The sequence below is a fragment of the Rhododendron vialii genome, chromosome 12a (assembly GCF_030253575.1).
Source record: "Rhododendron vialii isolate Sample 1 chromosome 12a, ASM3025357v1".
NCBI classification, from domain to species: Eukaryota; Viridiplantae; Streptophyta; class Magnoliopsida; order Ericales; family Ericaceae; genus Rhododendron; species Rhododendron vialii.
Window position 1 is genome coordinate 31,977,577 of NC_080568.1, and position 20,488 is coordinate 31,998,064.

General features: G+C 35.3%; 1 pseudogene; it reads left to right on the forward strand.

The window, feature by feature from the left end:
• Positions 1–338: 338 nt before the first annotated feature.
• On the forward strand, positions 339–15,967 carry LOC131309681 (protein transport protein SEC23 A-like; annotated as a pseudogene).
• Positions 15,968–20,488: the final 4,521 nt, after the last annotated feature.

Here is a 20,488-nt window from a genome sequence, read left to right on the forward strand (position 1 = left end):
TAAAGGAAATGATTATCTAAATACTACTCGGGCCCCGTTCCAGAAACATTCTTAAAAAATAAGCAGTTTATTTCACATTTTCAAACTCAAAAATAAAGTAAATGAAAAATATTTTTTTAATTTTTTTTGCATCGTATAAAAAATCTCATCAAGATTTTCCAAATAAGATCCATATTACATATTTTTAGATTTCAATAAGCCTATAATTTTTAAGCTTGAAATTGTCTTCTTAAAAAATAAGGACTTATTTTTGGTTCCGGAACGGAGCCTCACTCTGTCGCAAAAATAATGATAATTTTTAAAATTCATATCATTTTTCATCGCTTAGAGCATCTCCAATGGGAGATGTCAAAGCTGAGGTGGACAATCAAACGGCTAGTTTTGGCATTCAGTCGCCATCCAACCATGATGCCTTCTATTATGCCAAAAGTGATGTGGCTTTGAAAGGAGGTGACGTGGCTTTGAAGAAAAATCTCAACTTGTCAATTTTGACATCAACCTCTAAATTGTCAATTTTCAAAAATTGACCACAAGCTTTCAATAATTTGACATAAGGGTTGGAGAGGGGGAGCGTGATGTCAAATTGAAGATGTCAAATTGCTACATAAGCCTTCAAAATAATTTGACATCTCCACTTTTGACCACTCCTGTTGGAGATGCTCTTATATCTTTCAATCTAATTTCGGACAGAGTGAGTACTAGGATAATTGCCTAATTGGTAAACAATTGTACAGGGAGTAGTTAAGAATTGGATCATCCTAGGCCTTTAATTTGGACCGGACAGGATTGTTCAAATTTGGATCGTCTATTATTGTTTGATGGGCCATCATTTTCCCATGGTGTTTCGCTAAGCACTTTTTGTACTTTTGGGGTTTTTTTTTGTTTTGTCCGCATTCAAATTTTTCTCACGTTTATTAGTTTTGCATCTTGTTTTTTTGGTTTTTCAGAACGAATCAAAAAAGTAAAAAATTATAACTTTCATCCAAATATTTTTGAAAAAATCCAAAAAGTTGGCTTTATTTTGGATATTTCAAAAAATATTTGGGTAAAAGTCATAATTTTTTACTTTTTCGATTTGTCTTCACAAGACAAATTGGAAAATCAAAAAAGTGACACAAAAAACTACTAAATGCTATTTTTTTTTTTGAATAAGGACAGCATAAAAAGCTTAGCGGAACTCAATCTTAGTAATGGTTCGGATTTACTCAGATATTCTTATGATAAGAGTATTTGAGTACATCCAAACCATTAATAATTACATAAATTGATGTTCCAAGTTTAGACTGTACCGTTTAACAGAGAGAATCGAAAACCTATATTTAAGTAGTCGAGTTGGTATTGTAGCTGTATTTTTCATCATGAACATGCAAGAAATCTACTCAAGCCTGCTTAAGGCTGGGGAACGAACTCTATAACATAATCAAAATCAAGACGTTGTTGTGGCAAAAGAAGCAACTTCCTACTTGGATCATCATTGTTGTATGCATATTTTAATTAATGATACAAGTGAGTTTTTAAATTGAATTTATATACAGAAAAAGCTAACACTATTGTTCTTGAGTGGGGCTCAGTTTAGGATAATGTGGTTTCTTCTAATTAATAATATGTGAAAAAAATGATTATTCAGTAATTTTAGATTTACTTAACTTATTTTTGCACTACTCATTTACATTTTAAATTTGTGGATTTTTGTCATAGTTTTGCATTTTTTAAATTCGTCTCCATGAGGTTGGATTTGAAAAACAATTCCCAAGAGAGAAAAAAAAAATTCACTATTGTTACTACTAGCTGTTTAGATAGTTTCAAGTTTAAGATGAATCGGTGCCTAATAATCCAATAATTTTGTCTAGTATCGGTTCTCTGGCGATGTGTTCGGAGTTTAACGAATAGAAATGAAAAAAAGAAGGGAGAGTACAACCAAATCCAGGCATGGTCGGGGTACGTTCTCCTGGCTATCACAAACTGGCATTCCCTACCCTGGTCTATGAACACGGCCAAACTTTCTCCCACGACGAGCTCGAGGAAGAAGATGGATTAACTTTATAAAAATGGCAGCCAAAATCCCCATGTACACGTCAAGGCTTTAATATATATCACAGTCGAGCTAACATAGAGGTGTTTTTCTAAGTATTTTCGGCGTTTCATTCCTTCCTCCTTGCTGCACCTCGTCCACCTCTTCCTCTGTTTCCAGAACCTACTCCTTGATAGCCACGTAACTTGGGTTTCTCAAAAACTTGGGTTTCTAGACTCGGCCGGTTGCCGTATGCATGCCGAGGTGGACCGTCAGGTATCACTGGATTCGGGATGTGTTGGACGCACCTCTCTGCCGATGTTGATTTAGGTCTCATTCCAAAAACCTTCTTATTTTTTAAATACTTATTTTGAAATTTCTCAAACAAAAATAAAAAAAGTTATTCCACAAAACCCAAATAAGTAACTTATTTCACATTTTCAAATTCAAAATAATGTAAATGAAAAATAATTTTTTAATTTTTTTTGTACCGTATTAAAGATCTCAATGAGATTTATCAAACAAGATCCATATTGATAAAAAAATTATTTGCGTAAATACATAATTTTTGAGCTTGAAATTACTTTCTTAAAAAATAAGTTCTTATTTGTCTTTTGTGGAACATGTCTTATCATTAGACTAAAAATAAGTTCTTATTCACATTCTGGAATGGGCATTAGTGACCTGCAGGTATGGCGATTTTTATAGGGAGAGGCGACAAATAACGTTCTAGATAAGCTCAGGGACTTATAGAAGTGATAAGTGGATCTGCTTATCGATAAGTGGAGGAAGGATTCAATGTAAGGAAGTCTCGAGTGGGTCCCACCGAGCCGGTCGGAGTTGATCGGCGCGGAATCTACAGCTGTCAGCTGTTCTTCGGCTGGGTTGTGCGAGCAAGGGGAAAATGATGGCACGCGACTGACACCACAAGGTGCGAGTACAGACGTGTTTTTTTCGTAAGAGAATTACAGTATATCGCGCGTGTGACGCAAGCGCGAATGCTTAGAAATAGAAAGTGGGTCTTTCTCGGACTCCGTGCCTCCGTGGAAACAACTGGCATTAGTACAGTATATATCGTACTACTTTTCCCCCCGACATAAACGTCAGTCGACACGAGTTAAGAATATCGCGATAATTTGATCTTCGTCGATGGAGTATTTTTTAATTTTTTTGGGAAAATTCTAACAGCACATTCATTTACACACTCACACCCACAACAAGGGCCCAAGCCCGCATATACTGGGTATCTAATATGTGCGAGCTCCACTTTTATTATGAGTATGCATGTGTAATTAAATGTATAAATGAGTGTGATAGTAGAATAATTGATTTTTGTTTTATATTTGTGGGTGTGTGTTGGGAAAAAGAGAAGTGTTTAAGAAAGAAAGGACAATTGGACAGAACTGGTCCTGACGTGACTGCCACCCACCTTAAAAAGTAATGTTTTAAATGACCCCTTGACTTCTTGTGTAATTTCGAAAAAACCGCCCCTGGAAATCGAGTACTACATCACGAGGCCCCCCCTGTACGGATTGTTTTATATAGGGCCAATTTAGAGGGATTTCGGGTTGGTGCTGTTCAGTAAGGTGTTTACTGAACTGCATAACACCATGCTCATTGTTGAAATAAGATTTGAGTCGTCGGATACAAAATTTGACGGCTTGGAGATGCGCAGCACACTGCACAGCACTATCCCCCAATCAATTTAGAAGGTGTATCCAGTAGTGAGTGAAAAATTTGTAAATTTTTATTTGTAGTTGTGAAGTTTTATATGTGTTTCCAATAGTGAATAAGTTGTTGAGAAATGACAAATTATTTTCGGTAGTGAATAAGTAGTTGATGGGTTTGTGAGTATAGTTGAGTGAAATTTTGTTTATCCTCTTTAAAAGAGAATGAACATTACCCTCCTTTCTATTTGTTGAAATGATGTGGAACCCACCACAAAGTAATATCATGCTTACCATGCAATACACTTTTTGGTAAGCATAACATGACTTTGTGATGGGATCCACCAACTAATAGGAATGAAGGTAATGTTCAACAAAACTGAACTCAAGTAGAGTTGTTGTAACAAAAAAAGTCTTTTTGGACAACTTTTTTGTTAGTGAAAATAAATGATAAAATGCTGAAATTATTTTGTTAGTGAAAACGAAATGGTAAAATGAGTTAAGTTTTTAGTATTTTTTAGTGGAAACATCCCCTTATTTATGTGTATCTTGATTAATTCTAAAATCTTGAATTTAATAAATACTCCATCCGTTCCAAATTGATAGTTCATTATTCCATTTCGAGTTGTTCCAAAATGATGGCCCTTTTCCAAAAATATAAGAAAAAAATTAGTGATTTTTCAAAAAGTGTTCCTCACAGGTGAATACAAATGTTATTTAGGTAAAATATAAGAGTAATAGTGAAAAAGATAGACATTATAAGTGTAATCATTATATATCCCCTTAAATAGTTGAAATTATCAAAAGGGACTTACAATTTGGAACGGAGGGAGTACTAGTGGATAAATCGTCAGCGGCTCTAATGTTTGAAATGTTAGCCTCAATGAAACTCGAACATACAATCTCATAGAGAAAAACATTTATTTGTTTTATCGTGCTCATTTATTGAAACCATTTGGAGTTATGTAGACCAACATTTTCATTCTGGAATACGCTAATCACAACCCAATAGATAGTGGGATAGCGTAAAAAAAGGAAATGATTTTCACACTCCCGTTTTTTGATATTTACACTTCTTTCTTCTTCTTCTTTTTTTGGCTAAAAGACAAAAATGAGTAAGAATATAAAAATAAGAGTGAAAATTATTTTCTAAAAAATATAGGAGTGATTTTCGCACTCCCAAATTGTCGAAAATCAATATAGACTTGATTTTCACCCTTCCCAAATTATTAATTTTGGAAAGTGTGAAAATCTCATTGGGGATGTGGTTAACAATTTGAAGAGTGTGAAAATCCCTTCTCAAAATATATTAAGCCTTGTTCGTTTGGTAACTTTGGATATTTTAATTGTGATAGTGGATGTAGAGAGAAATAAGGTAATGATTGGAGAGAGGGGTAATGATTGGAAAGAGATAGAGAGAAAAATGAAATTAATAATTAAAAAATAGGATAATAATTAGAGAAAAATATAGAGTAATAATTAAAAAATAAAATAAAATTTGGAAACGAACAAGGCCTTAATAACTGTGAAAGGTGCAGAAAGATTTGTGCAAGGGGCAGGCACTGAAATTCTAATTTCTTCAGCACCACACATGCATTATCCCTAGTAAACAGTGGTAAAGATTTTTAGTTTTTCAATTGTTTGGGACTTTTGCGGAGTCAATTTCATGTATACATATTGCAATTAATAACCAAAAAAAGTGGTGGACCATTAGTTTATCAGATCAGATAAACTTTATCTTACAATTTGCTCGGTTGAATTATTCTGTAACGTAAATTGTTTGGAGAATTTCAAACGATTTTAAGTTACAGTTTCTTTTATTTGCTACTATGATCTTACTTCAGGGAACTTCAACAAAATTACATGTGGGGCGCGCCAATGTAGTTGGCGCGGCTCCTCGCCCCCGTACATGAGGTGTGGGGGTTCGAGTACTAATTTTTAACCTATAACCCCTACTGATGTAACATAGAAGTAACACGTAAACGTTGATGTGGCCCGGCCGCCACATTTCACAACTCAGTACTTCTATGATCAGTTTATCACCACAATGCACAGATGCATGTGCGATCGGAAAGAAGGGTCCTAATTAAGTATCGAGTGACGGTGGTCCATAAGTATTATATTTAGATCAGCGTGCTTCCAGCACAGCCACGTGGTGTCGTATGGCTCTTTTCCGTCTAAAATTGGTGCGGTAGACACATACTTTGTGATGAAACCCCACTAACGTATATTAAAGCGGATGTTGAAATACTCCAAGACCACGTAATAATTTTTCGAGTTTGAGATCTGACCGACCAGTATTTTTGGTGGATTGGAGGGTTTGCCGATGGTATTTAAAAAAAAATAAAAATGTCAAAATCGACAGGAAATTTTAATATTTTTTTTTGTTAAAGGAGAACCTAAACTGTAAGTAGTAATTAAGGAAAGAAAGGTGAAAGGGCTGTATTTTTTCTTATAACTTAGGTGTCCGGGCCAACTTACCACTTACCCACGCCTTGAATAATTATGGGAGCCCAATCTCACTGTGTGAAAGGGTTGTATTATGTCTTTATGTACTTTCGCGCACCTGACTATTCAGTACTAGTAGAACGTCGTTACGTGATGTTTTAGAATTCTTTCAATCACATGGTGGTTTGAAAGTTACACATTTGTGATGAACATCATATATATGGCGGTAATCTAAGAGCAATATAATAATTTTTTGTCTAGTACATGTTGATAACGATGGGGTACATGAAACTCATCCATAAAAGTGTTTTGAATCTGAATCATTCATTCCTCTTTCATCTACACTTTCGTGGATGAGTTTCATGTATCCTACCAAACCTTAACGAGTCTCCCGCTAGTGGACGAGGGGATCTGTCTTCTAAAAATTACTCAATAAACGGGTAAGTTGGTCCGAACACACCCGAGATATGTATAAAAACACAACTAAAAAAGCTTTGCATTATTGCCGACAAAGGTAGCAACAAGACGTTCAACGGTGGTAGATGGCCCGTGTGTACATGTTTGTGGGTGGCCCTATAAATGCCTCTTTCATTTTGGTTTGGCTTTTTGTTTGGTGGTTGCTTTCTTAATTTGGACGTATCCAAACCCATAATTTCGTTTTCATCTTCTAGCTTTATCTTTTATCCCAAGCAATCCAATCCAATCCATTTTCTGTCATTAGACTCTCCTTTATATTGTATCCATCAACCATGCATTATATTCTTAATTAGCAAAAACTTTTCAAAGAATAATGTGATGGGACTGGTAAACCAATGACTAGAGGACAGATCGAGGAGCATTGCTATCTAGATTGCTATCCGGGAAACACTTTTGTTAGAGAAAGGAACATTGCTCGTGAAGCTAGCTAATTTTTTCGGCAGTAATCTCGCTGAAACGTCAAAACTGCGCTTCCACAAGCGCTTGTGGTAATTTCAATTTCACATCACTTTGAGAAAGCAGAAAAGAGAGGCCAAATCATCAGCCAACTTTCTCCTTTTATGGATTAACAGAATATATATAGGAGATGAATTTGAAGCATATGCTTCTATGGATTACGTAATAGTTGCTTCTTTCTTTCTTTTTCACCCCTTTAATTATATCTTAGTAGAATGGTACACTTTGATGATAGAAAAGGACATGATGAGGTTCTAATAGTGCAATCATGCTTCACCAAACCCATACTTTTGTTTCTAATTTTTATTTCTGCGGTAAAATTGAAAATATTAAATGATGATAAAATTAGAGGTATAGCTAGGGATGTGTATGATTGGAGTGACAATGAATAGTAAATTCTCCTTAATCCACTTTCTGTACATATATGAAATTTTATTTCGGTCATCTGAAATAAGGTTTAAGAGGATATTAGTAGATTGGAGACGCGCTCTTGTCTAAGCTATTCATGACCCTCTATTTTAGGTGCAATATATATCTTTTCAACTTAATACTTACTTTAATAACTAAATAAAAAAACCCTTAATACTTTTTTTTTTGCTCGGCAAACGAAACATTTTATTAAACTCGAAAGGGTACATCGATGAGAAAACCAAAAGTACAAAGATCTATCCAACCAAAGTTGGATAAAACACCCTCAAATACTTACTCTACTCCCTTAATACTTACACCTTACCATATAGTTAAGAATCTAAGATAAAGCATACCAAGTGAAGCAGTTAATTCGAAGGCACCCTATACTTTTTGTACTAGGTGAGAGTTGAAACCCCACTAGCCTCCATTCTCGATCTTTCTTCTAAAGGAGTAGTAGAATATGATTTGTCTAGTCCAAAAAGAAGAAGAAAATTACTAGAACCCTCTAATACTCATGTGATTAAAAATATATATCAAGCTACTTATGACATGGTTGCATAATGTGAATTACTATTTTTTATATCGGATTTAAATAGTACTAATAGTCTTTAGTTGGATTCCTCTGATGGGAAATAGTAAATATGTGGACACAAACATCAAAGTCATTGGGATGATGATGTATCTGCAGATGGGATTTTGACTTCGAAATCATTGACCCAAACTAAAAACCTTGAAAGTTTCAAATAATATTTTGTGTAAATAAAACCACGAAAGGTATAGCCAAATGGGCATAAGATAGCAATCGAAGGGCTTTATCTTTAAAATATTGCAAGTTCAAAAATTGAGTAGTAAAAGACAAACCAATAACTTAAGATTATTCACCATTTATACTTTGTGTGATCTTAGAATTTTAAAATTTTCCTATAGGACTGGAAAGAAGTTACGAAAAAATTAAGATTTCAAGCAAAACAAAGAAAGAAAAAGAATGATTTGGAACTGTTTTACTTATCCTCTTTTTTTTTTGAGTTTGCTCATTTTCTTCTTATCAAAATAAATAAATAATAATGTTGTTTTGTTGATATGAATGGTATGACTTTTACTCTCTCTCTCTATAGGTGAACTTATTATATGACTGTCATTTGTTTAATGTTTTCAGTTATGAAATCGATAACGTAATAATCTCACTTGAATAAAGACAAAAAAAAAATTGAATGATTAAAAAAACGAGTACAAAGATTAATTCCCATTTAAAACTTTGATAAATCTGACCAATTATCAGAGGGTAACCAAGTGAGTGTTAGGAAGCTAATTATTGTTAAATTATGGATATGGAATTATAAATCTCTTTAAAGTAATGATCAGAATCTGTATAACCGTTTGGATGGTGCGTGCTAGGGGTGTTCAAGAAAACCGCCCGAACCGTAAAACCGGTCCGATCTGGACCGAACCGTCATATTTGGTTTGGTTCTGTGGTTCTGCGGTCAGGTTATGGTTCCAAAAAAATAAGAACCGTTAATTTTGATTCGGTTACTGGTTCTCAATTAAAGAACCGTGGTTAGAACCGGACCGGACCGTTTAAAACTAATATATATATATAATTATATAAAATAAATATATGTGTGTAATTTGGTAAGTTAATCTTTTCTTGCTAAACTTACTTTATTTAGAGATGAAATCTCATTCGTTAGGAAAGTTTTTATTTTCTTTTTTCTTTTTCTATTCTAATAGATTACTTTCTTATTCTTTTAATTCTTTGCAACCTTATTTAACGGATTAGTCTTTATAATTTCAATCTCACGTCTCTCTTTCTCACACACCGGTGATAGGTTTGGATACTAATTGGATAGAATCGGAACCGGAGCCGAACCAAAATCGGACCGATTTTGCGGTTTGGTTCTGGTTCGGTTCCACTCATGTATTGGTTAGGTTCTGGTTCTCAATTTCCTAGAACCGTTTGAAATGGTCCGGTTACTGGTTTTCTAGAGAACCGGACCAATCCGGACCGTGTACACTCCTAGTGCGTGCAAAACTCTAGGCCATGGTTTTTCATTAACAAAAAAATAGGCATTTTTTTCATCTCGTTCGCACTAATCAATAAATTTTAGCATTTTATCATCTTGTTCACACTAACAAAAAATTGTCAACAAATTTTTTTTTTTGCTATAGTTACTACAAACAAACTCATCGACAACTTATTACTACCGAAAATAACTTAACATTTCTCAACAACTTATTCATTACCAGAAACACCTAACAACTTGCTACAAATATTTTATCAACAGCTTATTCATTAATGGAAACGCTCTATAAGAATTTTATGTATAGAAGTATGATTAGCTAGAATTCATAAAATTCTTCCGTAGCTGATTTCTTTAGATCATATAATAGTACAATATTCTCAAGTTTATTTCTCATAATGTATTATATATGGTGTTTCTAATTAATGTCAAAACTATTTCTAGTAATGTATTATATATAGTGTTTCTAATGTCAAAACTGTTTTTATTTATGTCAAAATTATAGTCATAAAATATTTCTATTGTATGCAGAATACAAAACTTTTATGCACTAAAATTTTGATAAAAAAAAATAATTTTGATATTATCATTTGCTGTGTATTATATGGCATGATGCATTCTTGGTATGGGGACCACTGGATAGTTTTCTCAAGTTGACACCTCTCCTTGTCTGTCTGTCTCTGTCTGTGTGTCCCCACAGTTCAGGCCAATAATCAATAAAGAGCTGAGCAGTTGCACAGATTACGTGCACAGATCACTGTGTGGAACCCATCAAGAGTTTCATACAATCGATCCAAATTATTTATTAAAGGTAAAATATTGGTTTCAAGGAATCTAAAGAAAAATCAGCTCATATATCGTGTTATTTGTGTGAAATTCGCAATAGGTCACACTATAATATATGAATAAAATCTGTGTAGTTAAGACTTTCTGATCGATGAATCAGATCACCTCAATCTGAAGTTCAATGGAAAAAAAAAAAAAAAGGTCACCTCAATCTCACTCCGATTCTCTCGCTGTAAGATACACACATATTGAAGCTTACGAAATCTTCAAATTATCGTGCATATTATATGAAGCTCTAGTAACCCAAAATATTCTCGATATCTTGAGAAAAGTAAAGAGTCTCACCATAGAAAAGAGAGAAGACTTTTTTTCAGAGTGATTTTGTCACTCCCTTTTTGTTAATAATGTTACTCTCTTTTGTGTCTTTATTGATTAGATTATTTGTTTTGTGAGAGAAGAAAAATGACATTAACAAAAAAAGGAGTGGCAAAATCATTTTTTGTTTTCCTTTAACAAAAAGAGCAAAGACTCCGCAACCCTAATGACTAATGCGACAAATTTTTTAGTGTCGGGTGGATATCACATGATGCCTACTTGGCGCATCCGGGCCGTCCATTTCGGTTTTGGACGGTTCAGATTTAAAGAGAGAAAAAGGAGAGAGAAAGAGGAGAGAGAGTGGTGGAATGAGAGGAAAGAAAATGTTTCAATCTGGACAGTTCAACATACACTTTTGGACAACCCGGATGGACTGCTCGAACACCACATGAGCTTGGTCACGTGATACCCATGGTACCGAAAAATTTCTAGGCTAATGCACATATAACGTTGGGAAAAAGCTAGAATTTCTATGTACTTTTTAGGGAAAATAACGGCCAATGACATATTTTGATAATTAATACCTGTTAAGGACATTCTGAGAACATTTGTTAATGCTGAAATTTGCCGATGTCTGAATGGAAGTTAGGGTGAATACATAGCTTCCAGCAAGGAAGAGCTTCGTAATCTTCCAGAATTGTCATCTCCTTTGGTCGACTATGTCCAAACCGAGAACAAGAGACCTGGTTTTGTTCCAGTCTCTGATTCGAGAATGTCAGCACCCATTGTTCTCGTTGTAGATGAGTGTTTAGACGAACCACATCTCCAGCATCTGCAAAGTTCCTTGCATGCCTTTATAGATTCACTTCCCCCATCTACAAGGACTGGAATTGTACTATATGGTTGCACGGTATCAGTATACGACTTCTCAGAGGAATCAGTTGCATCTGCTGATGTGCTTCCTGGCAGCAAATCACCAACACAGGAGGCCTTAAAGGCATTGATTTATGGGACGGGAATCTACTTGTCGCCAATTCATGCTTCACTGCCCGTGGTACACTCGATATTTTCGTCACTTAGTCCTTACAAACTGAATAATCCAGAAGCTTCAAGAGACCGTTGCCTGGGCACAGCAGTGGAGGTTGCTCTGGCAATAATTCAAGGGCCATCGGCAGAAATGACAAGAGAGGTGGTTAAAAGAATTGGAGGTAATAGTAGAGTAATTGTGTGCAGTGGAGGGCCAAACACCTATGGGCAAGGATCAGTTCCTCATTCTTTTAATCATCCAAATTATCCCCATCTGGAGAAAACAGCATTGAAGTGGATGGAGAACCTAGGTTGCGAGGCTCATCGACACAATACGGTGGTTGATATTCTGTGTGCTGGAACATGCCCAGTAAGAGTTCCTGTTTTGCAACCTCTTGCAAAAGCTTACGGGGGAGTTTTGATCCTCCATGATGACTTTGGAGAGGCCTTTGGCGTGAACTTGCAGAGGGCATCTACTAGGGCAGCAGGTTCACATGGGTTGTTGGAAATTCGCTGTTCTGATAATATTCTCATAACTCAAGTCATAGGTCCTGGTGAGGAGGCTCATACAGACAGTCATGAAACTTTTAAGAATGACACCTCTCCATCGATACAAATGCCAAGTGTGGAAGAAACACAGAGCTTTTCAGTCTCCATGGAAACAAGAGGAGACATCAAAAGTGAATATGTATTCATTTTTGAAATGTCTATCAAGCTGATATCTCTAGAGTGATTACTGTCCGATTGCCCACTGTGGATAGTGTTTCAGCGTTATCTTGATAGTGTTCAAGACTAGGTGGCTGCTGTTCTTATTGCTAAGAGGACTCTCTTATGAGCCAAAACCTTTTCTGATGCGATTGATATGAGAGGAACAGTAGATGAGAGAGTAAAGGACATTGCTTCTAAATTTGGTTCTCAAATGCCCAAGTCGAAGCTTTATAGGTTCCCTAAGGAGCTATCCTTGTTGCCAGAGCTCTTGTCCCACTTGAGAAGGGGCCCCTATTGGGAGGAATTGTTGGTCATGAAGATGAGAGGTCTGTGTTGCGGAATTTGTTTCTGAATGCATCATTTGGCCCGTCTCTTCGTATGACTGCACCTCGGTGTTTAATGCATCGTGAAGGTGGCACTTTCGAGGAACTGCCAGCTCATGACCTTGCTATGCAATCGGACGCGGCAGTTGTTCTTGATCATGGCACAGATGTCTTCATTTGGTTGGTATGCCACTCTAGTTACCTTCTTTTCCGTTTCATCAGCCTGCTCTGGTTGTTTTGGTCATCACTCTGCAGCGTTTTAAAAAAGGAAAATTATATGTGTTTTTTCTTAAGTTTCATTGGGGCTTACCTTTGGGGTTTGTCTTGGACATTAGTGCGCATGTTTACGCTGCGTGCGCACTCATGGGGGTGTTTATTAATAGCCTTGTTCTTACCTTCAGCCTTTGCTTTGAACATCCTACTTGGTGTTATAATGCATGATGCAAACATTGAGAGCAAGTATGACAGTCATATTGCCTTTGTCGCTGCCCTTATTTAGTCTGCTGCCCTTATTTGTGATTTTCTAGAGTATGTTTGACTTTTAGGTTCCTTCATCTTGGGTTTTTTCAGAAAGATGTTTAGTATGTCAGCTCTTGCCTGCCTTTCCACCCTTATTACCATGAGGAGTATAAAATAGTAGCAATAGCGTGAACAAAGTTGCTTTTGGCACCACCTATGTTCAGTACTCTTTCTAGCAATCAAACTGCTATACACAGGACTTTGTGACAAAGCATCTTGTAACTTATCTAAATTATACCAGCAATCTTGTAGTATAATAATAATAAAGGGAAAGTCTACAATACACACCCCTTAAAAGGGTGTACCATATGCACTTATTTTATGTTTCATTCATAACATTTTAGCGTGTTTCGTAACTTTTGTTCTAGAATTCATAACTTTTAAGTAGTACAATTCGTAACATTTTCATTATGATTTATAATATTTTGGTGTATCTTGTAACCTTTATACGATTCGTAACTCTTTAGCAATACGATTCGTAATATTTTCTCTATAATTCATAGCATTTTGGAGGGTGCATATGATACACATTCAAATAAGGGGTGTATATTGTAGTCTTTCCCTAATATAAAAGCAAAAAAGTAAAAACTAACAATAGACCAGATATATTGGCCGGGGTGCATTCTACTTGTTCCTAACACTCCGCCTCCATCTGCCTAAGGGTTTATTCAAGAATACAATCAGACAAATATGCAAGACTTGAATTTTTGTGTGTACACATTCGAGAAACCTAATCTAACTTAGGACATGGGAAGTGGGACGACCTTGTGACGAGAATTAAGCCCAGGGCCTATTCTTGGTGTAGAAGAAGCCTTTACCTCTTGACTATCCCTTTGGACAGTCATAACTATGAAAACATAGCGTGTAATTAATTGTTTTTGTTGAGGGGGAGTATGTAAACTGATTAATGTCGGTCTCCTAAAGTTATTGTACCAATAGATATCATACCCTGTAATAAAAAAACAAATGTCAACGAAAAATTGTAGAATAATAAAACTTCACAAGAACTGAAGAGATCAACCTTGGCATTAAAATACGAATATATTCAACTTCAATCTACGTTGAGAAAATAATATTACCTTACCTAGAACTCAGTTTATATTTGCATTCTCCCGCTAAAGATCCATGTATGCTTCCAACCAATGGACTTTCATGGCATATGGCCCCAAGGCCCCTATCTTTCAGAAATGTTACGATATATCATGTATGCAAGTCAGTACACAAATAATGTACGAAAGTGTTCTGTGTCGGGGAAAGAAAAAATATAACATTACTGGCCTCACTTAACGCATACGTGGATGAGTTGCATGGTTCACAACCTTTGGGCCATGTAGAGGCATTAGAGCTCAAAAAAGTTACTGTAAAGAAACTATCTGCAATATCTGTGAAGAAAATTTCCATCAAAGAGTACATCATGTGATAATTCTCCGAGAGTCTTTCATTGGGTTTATTTCTCTCATTGGTCCATATTTTTGCTAGATGCGAATTAGGGGACGAAAGTAACAGTTAGAAGAATCGGAGGTTTATGGGATGGTGATACAAAGATTATGGTATTTGACCTTTGAAAAGGAATTTTACGTAACGTACGTACGTGTTTAGCCAGATGGAGTTTGGACTAGTGCAGTTTGCGATGGAAATTAAGGACGGCATGGAAGGAATATGGTTTGGGCATGAAATGCAGAAGGATAAATTAAGGATTTCACCCAAACTAGTTATTCTAAAGCTCATTCGTCGTATGAGATGTAGGGATGTTTTTGTTAATGTTTGTGTTGTTATAACAAAGTTTAGGTGGTAAAAAACACATTGATGTAGTGGATTGAGTTTTTGAAGTTATCGGTTCCAGAGATACGAATTCTAAATACTTGTTTAAAAGTTCCAATGCGGGAGTTTGTTATTAGTTGTTGCTAGGCTGGCTTATTATTTTTCATAGGTGTTTACCTGTGTTGATAGTAGCGATGCTTCGAAGGCATTTAGCAAACAAATTTCTTTTGTAGTTGTGTAAACGTTCTGGATAATAAATCCATTTAATGGTAAGAAAATTAAGTTGGATAAAATCTTCATTCCATATCCTGTTTTCTTCCTTCACACTTTGTTTCTCTAAAAGTATAACTATGCCCATTTACTGGTGACATTCAGGGTGCTGAACTCGCACGCAGCTCAGGAAGGAAAAAGTGCCGCAGCTTTAGCAGCTTGCAGAACATTGGCTGAAGAGCTTACCGAAATGCGGTTCCCAGCTCCTATATAGGATCCTAGCATTCAAGGTATGTTGATTCCCACATCTGTTTTAGCTTTTTCCTTAGATTGGTGCATGTATTTGTTGGCTTAATGGAAACTATATGTTAAAAGAGTCTTGTTTGTGAGTGGCAGGAGGGAAGTTCGCAGGCACGATATTTTGTTTCTCGGCTGATACCCGCACACTAGGATCCCCCATATGAGCAGGTAAGTAGGAAGAATATATACCCCATAATTTTAAGCAACAAATGTGCAGTTCCATTGTGATGTCGTTAGCGAACTGATCAGTAGTAAAAACTGTAAAATAGTAGTAATGGAAACATCGATCTTTTGTGTGATTTGTAGGAGGCAAGATTCCGGCAGCTTAGAACATTGACTACAGTCTACAGAACAGATGACGAAGCTGAAAAGCAGTTTTCTTCACTTTGACGATCCTAGCTTCTGTGAATGGATGCTTAGCTTGAAAGTGCCGCCACCTTAATCAAGCTAAAGCTAACAGTTGTGCACCCCCAATTCTCCTGTCCATGTCCCCCCCCTGGGATTCCCATTTCTCCCTTCTCTCTCGCTCTCTCTCGAATTTGTCCTCCTTTTGGTTGGATGTGAATTTAACAAAAATACGCACTACAGTATCTTGTGTACGTACAATATACTTGTAGTTCCCCTGTTTACAGTTGATGGGCTTTTTATTACTAGTACAAGTGTAAAAGATTAAAACCACAATGCACAAATTAGTCCCCTGTTTACAACAAATGTTTTAAAAACCAGTAAAAGATTAACATAGCCAAACACGTCCCAAAAAAAGATTAACATATGCAAACTGATTGCCGAACTTATTATTATTCTGGAAGGAACAAAATATCTGAACCCGGAGAAAAGAAGCAAGGAATATATAGTACAGTAACTAGGATTTCATGGAGTAATGCTCGTCAATTTCCTTTTTCCTTGTATATTTTCCAATTCCTTCACATTAATCTCTCTTGACTTAAAATACTTGCATAGAGCGCATACTTTTTGTTTGATCCACTCCGGGTCCCGCAAGGACAAGGACGACCTGAACAGATTATTCTTTAAAATATTTTTTTATGCAGTTTTGTGGAAATTATTTCAATCGGATATTGGTAAGGATTTTTCCAAAATTATTTGGATAAAATTGATTGATTCACCCTACGATGAAAAATCCCTTACTGATATACCGTTGAGATGATTATCTACAAGATTATGTAATTATTTTTATAAAAAATGAGCGATTTATATTGTTCCCAAGACTCATAATGGGTCCCTCAAAAAATCTTGTGTATTATCTGTCCTTAATTTAGCTGTGCTCAGTTCGTTAGTATAATGGCGCTTTGCATCCCAAATCCCAATGAATGAAAAAACCCGCCACGACAATAGGAGTATTTCAATAGGATGTTTGTAGTGGCAAATTACTAAATAAATATCTGATCAAAAAAAAAAAATTACTAAATAAATAAATACGGGTACTAGTCTTTGGGTTGACTGAAGAAGGGTGGAAGTGTTACCACTTTACCCACTGTCACGGGGCTATATTTCGAAACTGCCAACAATTTGGCAGCAACACCAATCTCTGGGAATTAGGTCAAAAAATGGGATATCCTTATAAGTAGGGGTGGCAAATTGAACCCAGACCCATTAACAAACTCAGACCCATCAACTAGAAAATAGACCCAACCCAACCCATTTATTAGTTGGGTAAGAATGGGTTCAAACCCAACTAACCCATTATTAATTGAGTCATAATTGGGTATTAATTGGGTCAACTTAAATGACCCAATGGGCAATGAAAGTAACCCACCAATCTCTTAATTGGTCCCAAATTCCATCTCTTAATTGGTCCCGAATTCCATCTCTCTCTCTCTCTCCCCCCCCCCCCCCGCCCCAGCATGGCTTTCTCCATCTTTTATTCAATTGTTTTGTGCTACATCACACGGGTCCAAAAATATTTTGAATGGTCCGAATTAAAAATCAATTGTGACTGGTAACAATTATTTTGACCAGTCAAAATTGAAAACACATCTCATCCATTAATTGCGCGAATGGACCCGTGAAATTGTGCTCCGCCGTGAATAAATTTCTCTCATGGTAGTCCCGCAAAGGGTTTGGATTAAAAAATTGACTTATTTTTTTGTCCTTATTCAATTTTTTTTTGTATTTTTTTTGTTTTGTGTCATATTTTTGTGACTTATTAATTTGTTTTGATGAGAGGAATTAGAAAAGTAAAAAAATTTGATCGAAACTTATAATTTTTTGAATAAAGACAAAAAAAAATCAATAAGACAAAAAAAATTACTTATTCACGTCTTTTTGAAAAAATTTATGAGTTTCGATCATAATTTTTTTTTACTTTTCTAATTTTTCGATCATAATTTTTAGTTTATATGTAATTGGGTTAATGGGCGAGTCGGGTTTGCTTTAAATAAATGGGTCGGGTTGGGTATGGGTAATTAGACTCATAGTTAATGGGTCTAAATGGGTCAATGACCCATTAAAGACCCAACCCACTAACAACTTACCCAATTTGACCCAAACCCGCCCGTTTGCCACCCCTACTTATAAGCAGTCCAATCTAATTCTCCCCCTTCGCAGCAGGCAAGCCGAAGAAGAATGCACCATACAGCCACTCTCCCCGCCCTCCCCCAGCGTACGTATATATACCTTAGGGTCCGTTCGGATGCGGGGAAAAAACTTAAAGTTTTAGTTAAAAAATAGATAATATAGTATGGCGTATTGGTTAATAAGGAATGATCTAGGCCTGTCAATGGACCGAATCTAATCCGGATCCGATCTGAAAAATTCGATCCGGATCCGGATCCGATAAAGTCGATTTGATAATCCGATAATCCGAATCCGGATCGGATCGGATTAAATCCGTTATCAATCCGAATCCGAACTTTATTTTTAAATTTTTTTAAAAAAAATAGTTTTTTTTTTTTAAGAAGTTATATTTTTATTTTTTATTTATTTTTTGAAATTTTTTTTTGTATTTTTTTGAAAAATATATTTTTTTTTTTGCTAAAATTTTTGAAGTAAAAAAAGTTTCCGAATCGGATCCGGATTTTTCGAATTCGAATCCGGATTACCACTATCGGATTTGAGTTTTATCGGATCCGAATCGGATTGTGTCTTATCGGATCCGGATCTGTCGGATTCGGATGGAATCCGGTCCATTGACAGGCCTAAGATGACCCACATTGATATAATGTTTATAAAGGAAATGTTAAATAGTATACTTGGTTTGGATAAGGTATTAAAAATGAGAGATACTCCCTTCATAAACAACATCATATCAATGTTGTGGTATAAGGAAGGATGAATGATTTAAAAAGTTGTCAATTGACTATTTTGCCATTGTGTAGTGTTAAATCAAATTATTCATTAAATTTAATATAAATTGAAAAAAAATTAATTTTTCATAAGTAAACACTAATAAATTAATCAATTTAATAAGTATAAAAAATTAAATTTTGTTTTTCAAAAGTTTTTTTAATTAATTTCATTTTTTACTGTAAGTGGGAAACTTGTAAAATCCTTCTTCAATTTACAATTTAAATATGTGTTTATTTTAATTGATTGTGGGTAGGGTTGTAGGAAACCCATGGGCACACATAAGCAGGATAAATTTCTTTTGTTCTTTTTTTTTTGTTTTTATCAATACATTTGTAATAAAAGAAGATAGGATGATAAGCCAAGGCACGCCGTGAAAATACGAAATTACCCCTCGTAGGATTACCCTTGTAGTTTGAGTTGAAGAATATGGTCGTTATTTCGCCTTGTTTGAAAGATCTAAAAAATGTAGGATGGTTAGCCAAGCCACAATAAAAATTACCAATTTGTCCTTATAGTTTGTCAATGGTGAAGTTAAGATATGACGCTATTTTAGGCATTTCAATGTTAGGTCTTTTGCTTAGTCAAAAAGAAAATGAGGTACAAAAAAAATCTTTCTTTTCCCTAATTCCAGGTAAGCCAAGCTATCATGTTAATTTTGTTGAGGTTATTTTATGTTCTACTTTGCTTAGTCAAAAAGAAAAGACTTTTGAGGGAAATTTTAGATCCTACTTTGCTTAATCAAGAAGAAAAGGCTTTTTCGAGTATATTTTAAGTATTTAAGATCTTCCTTTGTTTAGTCAAGAAGAAAAGGCTTTTCAGAGGTATTTTAGGTCCCCTTTTGCTTAGTAAAAAAAAAAAGGCATTTCATTGATATTTTTCGGTCCCTCTTTACTTTGTTAAGAAGAAAAAGCCTTATACATCTTCTCAATCTAATCATTAGAAAGAAATACTCTCTCTCTAGATCTCTCCCGATCTGTCTCTCATTGATCCCTCTATGATTCAGATGAAGATAGACGCATCAATTGAGAAATGTTGAAAACATTTGTTAAGGTTGAAAATGTCCTTGATGGGTATTAATTATCAACACGTCCTGAGTCGTCATGTCGTGGGTCGTATGACGGCCCAGGACGTGTTTTGATAATTAATACCCGTCAAGAATAGGCTAAGAACATTTGTTAATCTTGAAAACGTCCTTAACGGGTATTAATTAACAAAACACTTCATTAGCCGTCATTTTCCCATTTCTCAATTGCAGATTCTTACACGCGAAGAAAGAAGCAACTACGTGGTCAAATTCTCTTAGATTTCATAACCCTAGACTATGATTTTGTTAGTGGTCTCTTCTTTCTAGTGGTCTCTTCTTTTTAGTGGTCTTTTCTTTCATAAGTATTTTTAGTGGTATTTTTAGTGGTCTTTTCTTTCTGGAGTTTTCTAATTGTTTTACTTTTATGGTTCTGTTTTTTTCAACATCAATGCTTGATAGTTTGTTGTGTACTTTCAGCAAATCGAGCTCTAATTTTGTTCGATATTTTTTGAGAAAGGCTCTCTTGCGACAAGATTTTACAGATATTTTCTAAAATACAAGGACAAAAAAACTTCATTATTTGCACAGTTTTAGAATCTAATCTATGACATTATCTTAATTATTGTTGTTATTATTTGAGAAGGAATTTATATTTTAATCCAAAGACTTATTTCTTTGATCTATGTTTATGCAATGTTTAATTTGTCCTGATGGAATCAGAA